The sequence below is a fragment of the Chionomys nivalis genome, chromosome 13, assembly GCF_950005125.1.
Source record: "Chionomys nivalis chromosome 13, mChiNiv1.1, whole genome shotgun sequence".
Taxonomy (NCBI): Eukaryota; Metazoa; Chordata; class Mammalia; order Rodentia; family Cricetidae; genus Chionomys; species Chionomys nivalis.
In genome coordinates this window covers 69,988,059-70,004,339 of record NC_080098.1, presented here as the reverse complement: position 1 = coordinate 70,004,339, position 16,281 = coordinate 69,988,059, and positions in this window count along the sequence as shown.

Genomic DNA, 16,281 nt, shown 5'->3' with positions numbered 1-16,281 from the left:
CACCCATATTCACGCTGATGGCCTGCTTCCACATCCCTGGCCGGGCAAGGACCTTCTCAGTCCCTGCCACATCTGAGCTAACACTGGTCTCGTCCTCTGCTGATGCCATGGGGCTTAGGCTGATTGGAATTCAGCATCTTATACACATTCGTATCATCTCTGTTGCCGGGTGCATTAACCTATTAGATGGTTTAAGCCCAGTAAATAAGCAATTACTACACCGTCATTCAGTGTTCCTCAAGGCAGACAGGCTTTTGCTTCCTGGGCTCTGGGTCTGGGTCCATGCTTGTCGTATCCGTCTAACCGGTTACTTTGTCTAATCATCTGATAGACCTTTGAAATGTTTGCCGTATCTCGGGCTGTGTTTGAAGTTATAATCCAATGCATCCATAAAATGTGCCTTTGGAGCAATTCCCTTGGGGCTGTTCCAGGGCTACATGCCCAGGTGAGAGTTCTGTATTGGATTTTCTCAACTCTAAACCTAGGTATGTACCTGAGAGTTGACAAAGGTTATTTCATTAGCCCACATGCCAGTCTAGCTCGGAGTGCTCTTATGATGGGAAAACAGTGAGGTGGGGTGGGATGGGGGTGCTGGCTCAGTGGTGCCCCATGTCTGTGTGTATCATTTCTCAGGTTCCTCTGCTCTCAAGCTGTAGTCTGGATTGCACTGGGGCTGTGAGTGCCATTGTTCATGGTAGCAAAAGACTAACAGTGGAATTAGTCCCACAGCAGCACAGAGGCGCGAGGGGAGGAGAAAGCTGCTGCTTTGGCCTCTGAAGCCACCTCTGCAGATGGCCGTCTCAGACCAAGCCCAAGGCTGCCCTTCCTGACCCCTCTGAAGATGCCCTTTTAAGTGAGTGGGGTGCATTAGGATTTCTAAGCTTCTTGGAAGATGTGAAAATGGGGGCAGGTCAGTCACATGAAGAGCTGGCTACAATGTGTAAACACACCTTGGGGATGCTAATCTCCCAGGTCAGCCTCTGGGGCCTGGCTGCCCACTGCAGAAGCAAAGGCTGTGTGATCCTGTACCAATGACAGGTGGTCTCCGGGTTTCTAGGGTCAGGCAGGACACTATTAGTTGGCACTTATGCCCGCAGCAGCCCAAGTGTCCTGCCCAGCCTTCCCCAAATACAAAGCCACCAGAGCTACCAGGCTAGAGTGGAGCTACAGGTTCCCAGAAAGATCTCTGGCCCCTGGTTGTGCCCCTGGCTGAGGTGCACAGGGCTAATCAGAAACACCTGTGTACATGGAATTTCCTGCCCTGGTTCAGCCTTCATTTCCGCTGCCAGTAAAACCCCAAGGCAAGCAAAGGTGAAAGAAACCAGCCAGTCAATCACCCAGATGACGGCCACCAAGGCTACAGGGAAAGGACTTTCTAAATTAAAATTTAATTTTCACCTGATGGCCCAGCCAGGACAACCATGTTTCCAACCTTGCAACCAGTGGTCATAGCCGGGGAGCTCTCCACCCTGTCCTTGCTGGAAACAACCTCACTGCCTGCTCCGGCTTGATCATCAGGCAGTAGGGCAAGCCCCTGAGAAAGACACCCTTTCTTGTCAGCTCTATCCTGCAGCTGTAAGGGCTGTTGCCTGATTAGCTGCTCTTGACTTCAGGCTGTTTGAATTATTAGGTGCTGGAGAGATCAGAGCTCAAGGGTGACCTGGGGACATTTAGTAGACAACATCAAAGCCTGGGTCCAAACTAGAGGATAATGGTCAGAGCCTGAGGGTCTGTGCTCTGTCCTAGCCCAGCAGGTTTAGGTGAGGAGAGAGTCATAAAAATGCCTCTGTCTTTTCCAGACCATTTTCCCAGAGATCCCTGCAGGCTAGTGGGGGTGGGGCTTGGAATGGGGAGGAAGAAGTGTGGTGCTGCCCACTTTATGATCAAACAAACTTTGTCTGAAGAACGACCTGGCTGATTGCACAGATGGAGAGCGAGGCTCCAGGCTGAGGAAATCACAGGGGACGCAGTCCTGGGATGGACATGGCCCTGAGAGGCCACATCCAGGCTAAGGACCCAGGCCTGAGGTTATTTGATTGTGAGCTCAAAGCCTATCTTGGGCCATTGCACAAGCTGATTTTGAACAGAACAGAAATAATGGTTCTCTCTCTCTCTCTCTCTCTCTCTCTCTCTCTCTCTCTCTCTCTCTCTCTCTCTCTCCCTCCCTCCCTCCCTCCCTCCCTCTCTCTTTCCCTCCTTCCTCCCTTGCTCCCTCCCTTTCTCCCTTCCCTCTCCCTGATATGGCTAGACTGACTGACCAATGAGGCCCCAGGACCCTACTGTTTGCACCAATCAGAGTGAGAACCATCCAAATGAAAGCACAGCAAGCCCTTGGCCCCTGAGCCATCTCCCCCCCCCCACACACACACACTCCCACTACAGACAGTGGTAATGCAGGTGGCTTCCACTGGAAATACCAAGCACAAGCTTGCAGACAAAACAGTTCCTACGAAGAGTAAAATGGGACAAACCGAGTTTGTTACATTTAATCAGAAGAAGGGGGACTGGAGAGATAGCTCAGTGGTGCAGAACTGCTCTTGCAGAGAGACGACCTGGTTTTGGTTCTCAGCATCTGAACAGTGCTCATTACTGCCTGGAGCACCTGGTCCAGGAGACCCAACATCCTCTTCTAGCCTCTGGGCGTGCCTACAAGCATGTGGGGCAATATTCTCATGAAGGCTCGCACATACATTAAAGTCAACAAAGCTTTTAAAAATAAGAAAACACAATAAATCAGGAAAGGGTCCTCCTTGCCACAGGTATCGAGTAGGGGTTGCTGTTGGAGATAGGGCTGCAGTAATGACTGACTTATTTTGACCTCAGTGCTGGCTATGTGCACTTAATGAAAATCCACTCTGCCCTACACTCAATTTGTTTGCTTTCCCTATGCATGCCATATTAAATACCATTTTCATTAAAAAGTTGTCAGGTCCAAAACACTGTATATGCAAATAAGTAAGTATGTAACAGTCATCCTAGTTGAGAAAAATGTGGGTCTTACTTGGTTTTAAAGTAGAAATCTAGAAATACGTCATTCATCTCAGCATCTGGAGTTAATTCCTTAAATGTTTTAGTGGACTTCCTTCCCATTCTTAAAAATTCCTTTTTTAATATTTATGTACATGTTTTGCACAGGTACATGTATGCAGGTGCCTGAAGAGGCCAGAGAGGGTACTGGGTATCCTGGATCTGGAATTAGAGATGGTTGTGAGCTGCCTGCTGTGTGTGCCAAGAACTGAACTCAGGTCCTCTGCAGAAGCAGTAAGGGCTCCAAGCCCCTGCGTCATCTCCCCAGGCAGTTCTTCTCACTTTTTTCTAGTGCAGGATGCTGTGTGTGTTTTTAGCTTTAGTAATAGTCTCATATATAAACATTACATGCACTTTAGAAAACAGTCCACGGCTAGTCACGTCTGCTCCTGCTCTTGCTAATGACTGGGCTCAGGATTCCATTCCTTTTTCTGGTCAGTGACACTCCATTGTCTAGACGCAAGCCCACATTCGCTTCCCTATCCATCGGCTTCTGGCTCCGTAGGCTGCATCTGCATCTTAGCTATCGATGGGGCCTGTGTATGCACAGGCATGCGGATTCCATTTCCTTGGGCCATAAGCTGGCGTGTTCCTGTGTCACGTGGCAGAAACCTCCATACTTGCTCGCCATTGTGACTGCCCTGATTGATTCTCACCGAATGTATTCACAAGTTTCTTTTCTTCCACATCCTCTCCGGGATTTTATTGTTGTTCGTTCTTTCTTTTTTGTAATAGCCATTTTAACTGGAACAAGTAGATACCCTGTCTTAATAAATAATAATAGAGTTCTTTATGTATTATGGGTGTCTGTTGTCTGTCAGCTGAAGCGCTGGCAAATACCTCCTCTATTCTGTAGTCATCTCACAACGCTGTCCATCATCTTCTTGGGATCCCCCCTTGCAGTGGCAGCCTTTTGTTTCCTGTGCTGTCTGGATCCTCTCCAGAGAATCCTGCCTGTGCCAAAGTCTCGGAGTGCATCCCTTCTTCTTGAAATGTCGGTTTCAGATCTTCAGGTCTTTGATCCATTTGGGGTTGATTTTTGTGCTGAATCAAAAGGATTGCATTCCAGTTTAGGGGAGGGGATTTTTTGATAGTCCTCAAATAATGAGTTTTCTACTCTCAAATAAAACAAAACACTGGTTTCTGGTGCTGAGCTCGGTGGTGCCTCAAGAGCACGTGACACTTAAGACTTTGACATGAGCCATCTGCACAGCCACGCTTGTATCTTACGTGAGCTGGCAGTGCTCGGCGATGGAGCTGCAGCACCCTGCACCAGGGATCTCCCTCATTGTGCTTTTGTCTGTGGAAAGGAACGGGTCTGAACCTCTCCAGGAGCTAAGAGTTTATAAGTTGGCTTCTGTAGCATAACTTCCTTGGAGATACGAAAGCAGTGAGCAAAGTGCCAGGCAGCGTCTGAATGAAAAACTAAATAGATAAAAATAAAAAAGTAAACCAAAAACCTCATAAACTAATATACAGAGAGGGTTTCTCTGCTTTCCAACCACTAGAGTCAATAGGCCAGGTCTCAGTGACCCAAGTACCAGGCTTTGGGTCCATGTTGGCAGACACCACATTGGGAGACCTTTCTTGCAGTGCAGGATGTCTGGAAGCATGGGGAGGCCGCTTAGGAATTTCCATCAGCCTGGCCAAGAAGTTCCTGCCCAGTTGTTGTCTGAGAAAGGTTTAGTGGCATCCAGAGCTAATCCTGGAGCCCCCATGGAGGCTGCCCTCTGTCAACTGCCAAACGCAGCCAGAGAAACCCTCCCGGATCTGGCATAATAATTGCTGGTGTTCGGCTGCAGTGGGACAAGTAGCCCAGCAGAGCTCTGTGGGTAAGAACCTTCTCCATGAGACTTGTAAGAGCCACAGTCAAGAGATCAAATAACTCGCTTGCTCTCTGCCCTACAGCAGGCCTGGTCTCCATCAAGCAGGACGCGCCAAGCCAGTCAGGACATAACTTCCCTGCAGACAGCGGGGCAATGAGGCAAGCCATAAAAAGGCCTAATCTCTTAAAGCAACATGAACTGTTGGCAAGAACATAAGGAAAAAACAGCATTAGCCAAAGGCTAATTTTCTTCTTGTTTTAGATACCTGTTGACTGCCTGCAGAAACCAAAAAGGGGAAAAGTCCTGCAGATACTAGTGGGCAGCGAGATGCATAAATAACCTTCTTGTAGCTACTAGTGATAGCCACTGACTGAGTGCTCCTCTGCAAAAGAGAGTTTTATATTTAACTGCTTGACAAAACCTTGTGCTCCTAAGGCACTAGTAGTGTTATCATCCTATGCCATTCATATCCTGTACAAAACCCAGAAGACACTTGAGTATTTCCTACAAAAGGTTTACATATGGGGAATCAAAGGCTAATAAGTTGTAGTAAGGACTAGAGAAGACTATGAATAGAGGTGACAACTATCTTTGGAATATGAGGAAATGTCACAATCCTTACATTCGAGGACATGTGGACTATATATCTCAACTGAGGACAGCAAGCAGCTGCTGTAGCTGGCACCATAACTATTAGCACAACCAATTCTGTCACTCTTGAAGCTGGTGGCCCTCTTGGTTTGGCTTCATTACTGTCAAACTCTTTAGAAGAAAGAAGACTTACTGTGTTCTACCTTCCAAAAATCTCACAAGAAAGATCACTAAGAGGAATTTATTTCTACCTGAGAACCCTAGCTGCAAGGGAGTCCAGGAAACTTTCCAGGCAAGCAGCATGGATTGAGAATAAGAGTGTCTTCCATCTAGGCTTCTCGGTTGAGGTAAAATTAAGTAGGTAAAAGCCTGGCAGTGGTGGTGCATGCCTTTAATTCTAGCACTTGGAAGGCAAAGGCAGGCAGATCTCTGTGAGTTCAAGGCCAGCCTGGTCTACAGAGCGAGTTCCAAGACAACCAGAGGTACACAGAGAAACCTTGTCTTGGAGAAAACAAAACAAAACAAAAAACAGGCAAAAAACACTATCAAAGCCGGGCGGTGGTGGCGCACGCCTTTAATCCCAGCACTCGGGAGGCAGAGGCGGGTGGATCTCTGTAAGTTCGAGGCTAGCCTGGTCTACAAAGGGAGTTCCAGGAAAGGCTCCAAAGCTACAGAGAAACCCTGTCTCGAAAAAAAAAAAAAAAAAAAAAACACGATCAAGTAGGCAAGCCAGTACTTGAGCCTAAATTAAGGGATTCTGAAGTCTGACCTTATCCTCTGCTTTCTGGGGAATTAAGGAAAAAAAACACTCTGTATTCTAAGCATTTAATTATGTAGAATTACATCAATTATGATCTTATTAGAACTCAAATTAAACTGCTGTTGGGGGCTGTGGACCCACAGAACCTGAATTTCCTGTGCCAAAATAAACAGCTTGTTTTTCCTATGCTTGCAGCTGCTCTGAGCATGAGGCCCTCATCAGTTCCTGATGGAAGGGGAGTGGTTTCTGGTGGGTAGCAGGTGAAACTCCAGAGAGCTAGGGCAAGGCCATTGGTCAAGGAGATTCTATATAAGCTGCCCTGGACCACAATAAAGTGGGCTTTCTTGATTCAAGCTGGCATTCTTGGGAAATCCGAGGATGACCCATGTCTCTGTGTGTGTATGTGTGTGTCAATCTCCAGGCCTTTGCCCGGCTTGCGAACGTCTGTGGTACCGACAGGTACAGTACCGTAGTGAAGGTGCTACAGGACCGTAGCGCAGAGCAGGTGTTGCTTTTATAAACTGCCACAGGATCACTCTGAATTTCACACAGAAAATGCATCTTGGTTGTGAGAAATTGATTGTTTCCATATTAGTAGAGATGGGATGAAGACAGACACAGTGAAAGGAATAAAAATCAAAGTGATTGGCATGGATCAAGCTTCAGATCAAATCTGTTTTCACCTAGGTGCCACCAAGCCATTCTCCGGGGGTGACCACGGCGTGATACACATAGCTAAGCCTCACTGAGTTCATTTCATCTACTCAATGTGTTAAAGAGGCAGAGCTCTCCTTTGAATTTCATAAGCAATGATATTGAGTCTCAGGTCAAAGGAGATGCCCAAGGTCACACTGCCTGCCCATGGGAAAGCAGAGCTGGTATCCAAGTCTATCTCAGATTACATTCTGAACTTTTTAACCCCGGGCTATGTGCATACCTTCCTGACCGCTTAAGTTCTAGAAGCTTCTCACAGCACTGAGGAGTTAGATCCGCAGCAAGACAGTGGTGACGGCTCTGGAGCACTTGAGCAAGCTGGTGCCAGGAGATCAGGAGCTGCGTGAGACCAAGGCATCTCTCTAAGCCAGTGACTCCTGCCAGGCCCGTCACGAAACCCCATCCTTCAAACCCATCCTACTAGGTCCAGGACAACTCCTAGAACCACACTGTTCCAGATTAAGAATCTTTGCTAATCCAGCCCTGCGCAGACGATGGTAACAGGAGGGCCGAGCCCAGGCCCTGCCAGCCTCGTCAGCTTTGGCACCAACAGGACAAACCCAGTCTTGCCGAGGAAGCTGCTTCTTGCCATGAATGGGCATTAACACAGACCCACAGCTGGACAAGGCACTGAGCATGAGGGACTTCTGGACACTCAGAAGTGGGATGTCTTCCTCAAGGCCCTCCCTCAGGGCTCACGGCTATATGCAGAAGAGGAGACAGGAAGACTGTAAGAGCCAGAGGCGAAGGAGACCCCGGACACAGTGACTCCGGAAGCCGCAGGACTGATGCACACGTGAACTCACAGGAACCATGGCAGCACACACGTGACCTGCACAGGTTCCAACACTGAGAGTGGCCCATGAGCAAGAAGCCCCACCCCTTCCCAAGAAGCTCTCTGCGGCTGATACCCACCCAGCAAAGGGAAAACTGGCTTTCCCCAGTGGACTCTCAGTGTGTATATCAGCCACACTCCAGAGCAGGCCCATGCCCAGGAGTAGTTAGCCAACACAAAGTGAACTCCATGGTTTTTGTGTGCTGTTTGTTTCATTTTGGTCTATTAGTTTTGTTTGTTTTTATTTTTACGGCTCTTTTTTTTTTTTTTTGAGAGGAGAAATCAAAGTTGGGTATATAGGAAGGTGGGAAGGGTCAGAGAAAAGTTGGGGGAGGGGAAAACATGACAAAAATGTTGCATGAAAATTTTTAATGAGAGACAGAGAGAGGTCCCATAGCCCAATTGATGTGCCAACAGTTCTGCCACACACACACACACACACACACACACACATACACACACACGCACACACATACACACGCACGCACACACATACATACACACATGCACACACACACACACACACACAGGAATTCCTCCACATCTGTGGGCAGCTTGTGAAACTGGATAACGATCTATTTCTTGAGCTGGGTAGTTTGACCTGGCCATATTGACACAATGAAAATTCTCTGAACTCAATACTTCCATTTCTACATTTTTATATTATCTCAAGTTTCCAATTGAAAATTTACTTAGAAGCCATATTGTCTGCTGGACTGATCCCAGGACCAGGAAACTCATCCACATTGTGTTTGAAAACTCTCCTCTTTCTGGATGAAGAAGTTGAAAACCAGTCCTGCCCATTACAACCACCAACTCAGCTTGAGTAAGCACAGTGAAAGGCAAGGCCGTCTGGGAAACCGTGGCAGAAGCCATGACATTACTTCTCATGCTTTTAGAATGCAGGGTCTCCTGCTCTGTCTCCATCCCTCTCTGTTCCTCTCTGTCTCTCTCTGTATGTGCATGTGTGTGTGAGAGACAGAGAGAGAGAGAGAGAGAGAGAGAGAGAGAGAGAGAGAACTACACAAACCGTTCACCTCTCTTCCAGAGCAATCAACTAAATACATGTCTCAGCCTCCCTTGCAGGCAGTGCAACCATGCAATGGATCCTGGCCAATAGAACACTCAAAGTGGGCACAAGTAGTGAACGTGAATTCCAAGTCTGGCTCATATCATTGTCTTGTACAGCCTCAGTTACCGTCTCTAACCTGCTGGGAAAGTTCTCTGAGGTGCTGGAGGAGCATAGGACATAAAATGGAAAAGGCCTGGGCTCCCAAGAGACAACAAGGAGCAGAGCCACACAGGAAATTAACCTGACCCGGTAGACCTACAGTGGGGCACTTGCACAAACAAGAAATAAAGTGTGAGGCACACAGTGGTAAAGCCTCCTGACTCACGCGAGGGCTACTCCCTTACTGGGCACATCTATTCTCTGAGCCATTTGCATCGCTTCTGTTTAGAGGCAACCCCAAAAACATTTTTAAGTTTCAAGAAAACATGGTCACTTCTTAACCTGTGACTTTTAAAAACGATTTATTTATCTTGATTTCCTGTGTGCATGCAGGTTTTGCCTGTATGTGTGTACTTGCACTGCATGCGAGCCTGGTGTCTTCAGAGGCTAGAGGGTGGCTTTATATAGCCTGAATCTGGTGCTGTGGAAGGTGTGAGCTGTGGAAGGTGGACGGGAGCCTAACCCAAGCCTTCTTCAAAAGCAGCACGTGCTCTTAACTGAGCCATTTCTCTGTCCCAGACTTTTAAAGCCAAACCAAACCAAACCAAACAACAAGAACAACAATGAAAAAAAAATTAACAAGAGCAAGTCACTGTTTGGCTCTCAGGTCATCAGAGCGCGAATCCAGAGGGAGAAATTCACTGTCGTACATGGTAAGAACTGGATATTCTGTCCTTTCTTTGTATCTTTAAAAAAAATTTCTCCTGTCTTCCCCATCGCTGACGGAGAACTCAGACCAGCAGCAGCCTGGATTCACTTGATACAGGGCCTGACGGTCCCACACCACCAGGGGGCAATACTACATAACAGCAAAAGCAGATTGTGAGTGTTGTCAGAGAGAAATGGAGGGAATCCTCCAGCAGGGACTCCAACGTGGTCCTTGGGAAATGGGAAGGGGATGGCTAAGAAGGCTTCCTCGACCTCCGACTCCCACTTCTACTTCCTCTGTCATTCTTCCCAGAGCTACCCCTGCCTGTATTTTTCCTGCACATATGAAAACTCCACAGCAGGAAGATCCAGTTGCAGGAGGTAAGGAACAACCATGCTAAAGCCACCTGCCGCGGAGACATCTAAACACATAGCTGTTGGGAAATGAAAATACGGAGGGCAGACCTTGGGCCTGCAAGACAACAGTATCTTCCACATCACCCTGTGGTTTCCTAGTAAAACCCAGGGCTGTGAGTTCTGCTTCCTGGAATGGGAGCTTACTTCCCCTAACCCCCATAACGAGTCCTCGCTAAAAATACATTGAGAAAGTTCAGCCTGTTTAATAGCTGCAAAGAGCAGCTGAAGGTTTGTAGAGCAAGATGGAGGAGAAACGGTGAAGGGGCTCTAGCTGGTCCCGGCGCTGGCAAACATGGCTCCAGAGGGCCTTGCCTTTCCCTCGTCTTTGCTAAAGCTAGCCACCAAGTCTATTCCCTTATTTGGCCACTTCTGGCTGGCTACCAAGGTGTAGCTATCAAAGTATTAAAGTCCAGAAATCAAAGCCCCATTTTGACAATCAAAATTAAACCCCTCATTTTAACATGGGCTTCCCCTTTTTATCTTTATAAACCAGCATTTGCCTATGGGCCACACCTGTTTCTTCTCTATCCAGAGGCGGTCCTTTGTCTCTCTGGGGCAAATATCCCTTCCCCTCCCCTTGTTCCTTTCCCCATCTTCCTGGTCCTCTATCTCCTGTCTCTGTTCCTTATCCCTGCACTCTGTCCCTATGGGGCAAACAAATCTCCTATGTGCTGAGACCTAGGTCTTGAGGTGCCTTGTGCCAATACTGGTCCTTTCAGGTGGGGAATTCAGAGTTCAGGGTTAAGCAGAGCATTTGACAAGCCCTCACTGGATCAGGACCCAAGATACCCCAAACAGAAGAGCATCAATGAGCAGCTTGGATTTTCAGTTGGGATCTCTGAGTTTAGCTCCAGAACAAGGGAATTTGGGGGCAGGTAGCCTGAGGCAAAGGGTTTGACATGCGTGCAGGAAACAGGATCTTAAGAGAACGTCACAGAAAAAAGGAGACAAGGAAGAGAAGAGGCCACAGAGTTTAGACAAGGAAGATGTAAAAATTCTAATATTAGACCAAATAGATTCCAAGATGCATTATCGAGAAGAAGGGTGAAGGTTTCTTATGGTGTGACCTAGTTCATTATGACATCACAGTCCTGATCTGTCCATAGCTAAGACATATATAGCGTTAACACATTCATGTACAAAGCATGTTATATATAAAAGCATGTGTATATGTATATATATATATAATGCTAATGTATCTAAAGCCACAATCATAACTGACAGAACTAAAAGAGATTGACGAATCAACAGTCAGAATGGAAGATTCTCACATACCCCACTCAATTCCTGATTAAAAATAAAGACAAGAATTGGGGGAGGGAAATGGGAGGTGGTGGTGGGGAGGAGGCAGAAATCTTTAATAAATAAATAAATTAAAAAAAATAAAATAAAATGACTGATGGAAAAAATGAAAAAAAAATAAAGACAAGAAATCAACCATTGAAGTCAGGACACTGAAAATCTGAAAAATATAATTAATAAACCTAACTTAATTGATATATAAAATATATTCCCAGTGATAGTAAAAGGCAAACTATTGCCAAGTGCATATGAAATTTTTAATAGGAGAAAGCCATATGCTGAACCAAAAAGACTCTCAGCCATTTTCAATGCTCATGTGATCTGTTGAATAGTGGCTGCGTATAATAGCAGTAAGCCAGTAGTAAGCATCAGAATCCTGATGAGCCCAAATGTCAACTTTACAAGTCACCTAGACTTGGGGGCTGAAGAGCAATTAAAAGCACTCGTTGCTCTTGCAGAAGACCCAGGTTTGATCTCCAGCACCCACGCGGCTGCTCACAATCAAGTGTAACTCCAGTTCGAGGGCAGCCTAGGCTACAGAAAATCCATTTCCAGAAAGAAAAAAGAAAACGGAAACAGAACTGGAAAAGACACTAGATAAAATAGGAAAGCATGCAATCTTAGCAATTTAATTGGAGTAACTGAAAATTCAATTGAAGTGAATTAATTCTGGGACAAGCAAGTGACCAAACTGACACAAGAATAGATAATTTAAATAATACTTAAGAAATAAATCCTGTAATTCAAACCTTCCCACCAAGTGAAACTCCAGATGGTTCTACTAATTTCCACCAAGTTTATATATAGGAAATGAATCCAGTACTACTGATCCAATATAAAATCTTCCAGAAAACTTAAAAAAGAAGGAGAACACTCATCCAAATTCTATTTTCGACAAGTAATCTCGAGAGTGTCAATAAACTGATTCTAAAGCTTGTGAGGGAAGCAAGAGACCCAGAATGACCAGCACAGTATGGGGGAGAACAGAGGTGGAAGCCTGATGCAAGTTCAAGACTTCCTGCAAAGCTGCTGCCCTGAGACAGCTGCTGTGAGAGGCAAAAGGGTCTCCCACATGGCTGGGGGGAACAGACAGCCAGGAATAGGTCCACATGAACGCAGATTTCTTTAGCGGTCTTTGGTACAGGCTTACAGTATTCAGCACAGAGAAGATTTTCAACTGAGTGTTGGAGCAACTGGACACACACACTCTCTCTCTCTCACACACACACACACATATATATACACACACATATATGTATATATATGTGGGTCCAAGGTCATTTTATATATATATAATATATTATATATATATATATAATACTAGGTATAATAACCTAGTGATGTACACACAGACCTTGGACCCTTTACACTAAATGAAATGGGTCACAGAATTGAAATGTAAAACACAAAACTATAACATCCCTTCATGATACTATAGAAGAAAACCTTGGTGACCTGGGCTTGGTGATGATACTAAAACCAACACCAGAGGCACGATCTATGAAAGAAATAATTTACAAGATATACTCCATTAAAATAAATTTATCTAGGGGCTGGAGGGATGGCTCAGGGGTTGTGCACACTTGCTAGAGGACCCAGGTTCAGTTCCCAGCACCCACACTAGCTCACAAGCATCTGTAACTCCAGCTCCAGGGGACCCGATGCTCTCTTTAGTCACTGCTCGTACACGGTGCATATACATTCTTGCAGGCAAAACACTCATGCACATAACATTTTAAAATCTTAAAAAGTTAAAAAGGTTATCTTTTGTCTGAATTCAGTGGACAGCGTTCCGGAAAAGTGAACCCCTTACAGAGAGTTAAAAAAAAAATCAGTGTTTGCCAGTTATTGGGGAGTAGAAGTGGGAAAGGTAAACAGGCAGAGGGAAGACATTCAGGGAGTAAAATCACTTGCATGAAGCAACAGTGGGAGCCACACACCCTCCATGAGACCTTAGTGCAAACCCTTGCACTATGTAACACCGACTGTAAACTATTGTAAATCATAGTCTTTGTGTGACCATGGCATGTCAGAATGACTTTCTATTGGTAACTAAGGATGGCTTTGGTGAGGGCTGAGAGTGGGGAAGCTGTAATAGAAACATCACTAAACCGTATGAGCTACAGGAATACAAAGTATCAATTAAAGCACTAATAAATAACCACAAAACTGCAAAGTGCAGAACTGATCTTGAACAGCCTAGGAAGTTAATTTAAGGTAAGTGTGGAAACAGTAAACAAATGGTGCAGCAGGGAAAGGAGAGAAAGAGGAAAGGGACTAAGGGAAGACGTTATGGAGGGGGAGAGAAAAGAGCAAGAGATAAAAAGACACAAATATAAAAAGAAAGAAAGGAGAAGTTAAAGATAATTTACTGATTATCTGAGAAAAATACCAGACAAACCCAGGGGCTTAGGGGATGGCTCTGTCAGTAAAGTACTTGCAGCAAAAGTATGAGGACCTAAGTTCAAATCCCCAGCACTCACGTAAAAGCCAGGAGGGACAACACACATCTAACCCAGCACTAGGGGTATGTGAGGAAGGGCAGGTCCCTGGAGCTCACTGGTGAGCCAATCTAGCTGAATCAGTGAGGTCTGGTTCAGTGGGAGACACTATCTTAAAATCAAGGCAGACGCTGACTGGGGAAGACAGCTTGCACTGACCTCTGGCCTCCACATGCACACACACACACATCCACATGCATGTTCATGCACATGCAAATTGGTTAAGTGTAAGATTGAGCTAAAAATTCAAAGCATAATAATTAAAAAATAAAGTAAGTTAAAATATTACTAAAAAGTACAGTAGAGAGAAAAGCGGGACAAAGCAAAGAGGACCAACAAGATGGCTTTGTGGACGAAGCTCTTGCACAAGCCGGACAGCCCACATGCCCAGGACCCATTTGAAAGTAGAAGTAGAGGGCTGATTTCACAAAGTTGACTGCACACGTGTGCCATTGCATGTGTGCTCGCCTGCCCACAGAATGAAATTAAAACTCCTACAGAAAAAAAGAAAGAAGAAGAGAAAGGAGAAGGAAGGTATTTCCCAGTAAGGAAAATTTTATATAAGTTAAAAACATTATGTGAGTATATGGAGAATTAAAAAATAAAAAAACAATTAAAAACATGATAAAGTTAAAAAATACAGTAAAAGTGTAGGGGAAATGGGGGGTAGGGAAGAGCAAGAGCTTAGAAAGAAAACAGTGGATGTCTGTTTTCTAGAAAGTTAGAGACTGCTTACTATGTGCTGTGAAGGAGGAAGAGCTGCCCTGCGGGAGTCTTGCCTTTCTTCAACTTAGTGGCTTCCCTTCTTTGTGTACCAGGGGCCTCTGCTGGCCATGCTTAGCTTTGCAGTCTGTGGACTTGGCTCTCTCACCCTCCTGAGACTCCTCTCCACACCTCCTGGAGTAGCTAAAGCCCCAAGTGTATCTGGAGTGTTGGCAGCAAACAGCACTGAGATCTGAGCCAGTGGAGGTACTGCCTTCTTACTCAAGTCCTCCTATGTATAAACTACCCTGGTAGAAGGTTGCATTGGGAATGGGTTAGTCTTTACTAAACGTGTCTTGGCCTGAGCCAGACCTCCTGCCACTTGTGCCCTTTGGTTTTCAAGCATCTGTCTGTCCCTCCTCCTCTCCATGGCTGCCCTAAAAGCTGTCTCTCTTCTTGGGGGTGTGGCAGGTTAAATTCAGGCTCCCTGACTTGTGGTCAGGCTCCTTGTTCTCACGCTATCTCAGTTGGAAACCGTGGATTCACTCCAGAGGTGGTTTCTGGCAACCACACTCTGAGTCACAGGGAACAAAGAAAGGGGACTCTTTTGATGACAGGTTCCTACAGAGACCACTGTCTTACTGAACCCTTAACTTGCATTTGAAGCCTGTGAGACTGGGGACATGGCCTCGGGCCAGGACCGCAAGTCTATTTTCACCAGGACATCTGGCTAACCTTCTGGATTAGGCTTCTGTTTCCTTTTCTAGACCAGGGCACAGGGGCTGTGTTCCGCTAGGCTTGCTTTTCTGTGTGTTCTCTTTTTGTTGCATCTTTCTGGTGAACTGTCATTGTTCATTCAGAATCCCAGAAAGTCCCTTTCCCCTCTCTTTGGAAGAGTTGGCATTTTGTAGTTTTGATTTTTCCTCAGCCAGACGCCCACTTGCTTGATTTTTGACTTTGCATTTTCACTTAAAGCCTTTGGCTTTTAATAAGGTCAAGGCAGGGACATTAGGATAATCTTTTCAGATAACTGTGCACATTGTCCGGTTCTGTACCCAAATTTGACAAGTGGCCAGTTCTTAACACTGGAAAATGTTGAGTTCTTAGATCCCATAGAATTTAAAGCCAGGCCACTAACTTCACATACTGACATTAAACCCACTGGAGTATCTTGTACTTTGAATGGATCTTCTCATTCACATATAATCTTGTGACATTCTACATTCATAATTTGGAAAAGTTATGCAGATATTTAAAATGTTAGGTGACCTTACTGTACACTATACAATGTATGCCATCAAGAAGTCATACTATTTTGTGACACTATTTTGTGAAACAAATGTCTACTCACCCCAAACAGGGAACCAACGACAGACCAAAGTCCAACTTGGTGAACCAATGAGTTTTATTCGGGTTACTTCCAGGAGTCTGGGCGAGGGATTACTTAGAGGAACAGAAATGACTCCTGGGCAGCTGCATCACCAAAGCCCCTTCCCCAGTGCCTACCATGGGTAATAGTTCGTGAAAGCGAGACACTTGAATCTCACTGTACAACTTACAGGAAGCTCAACAGGTTGGAGAGTGTCTCTTACAGCTGTTCAGCTTGTCTGAAAGTATCTCTCAGTAAGCCTTACTGCTTATACATGCTTAGAGAGGGAGGGGCCTAGTACATCTGGTTCATTTCAGGGACTTTCTAAACCTTTTGAGTTGTTTTCTTGTTGAGTGGC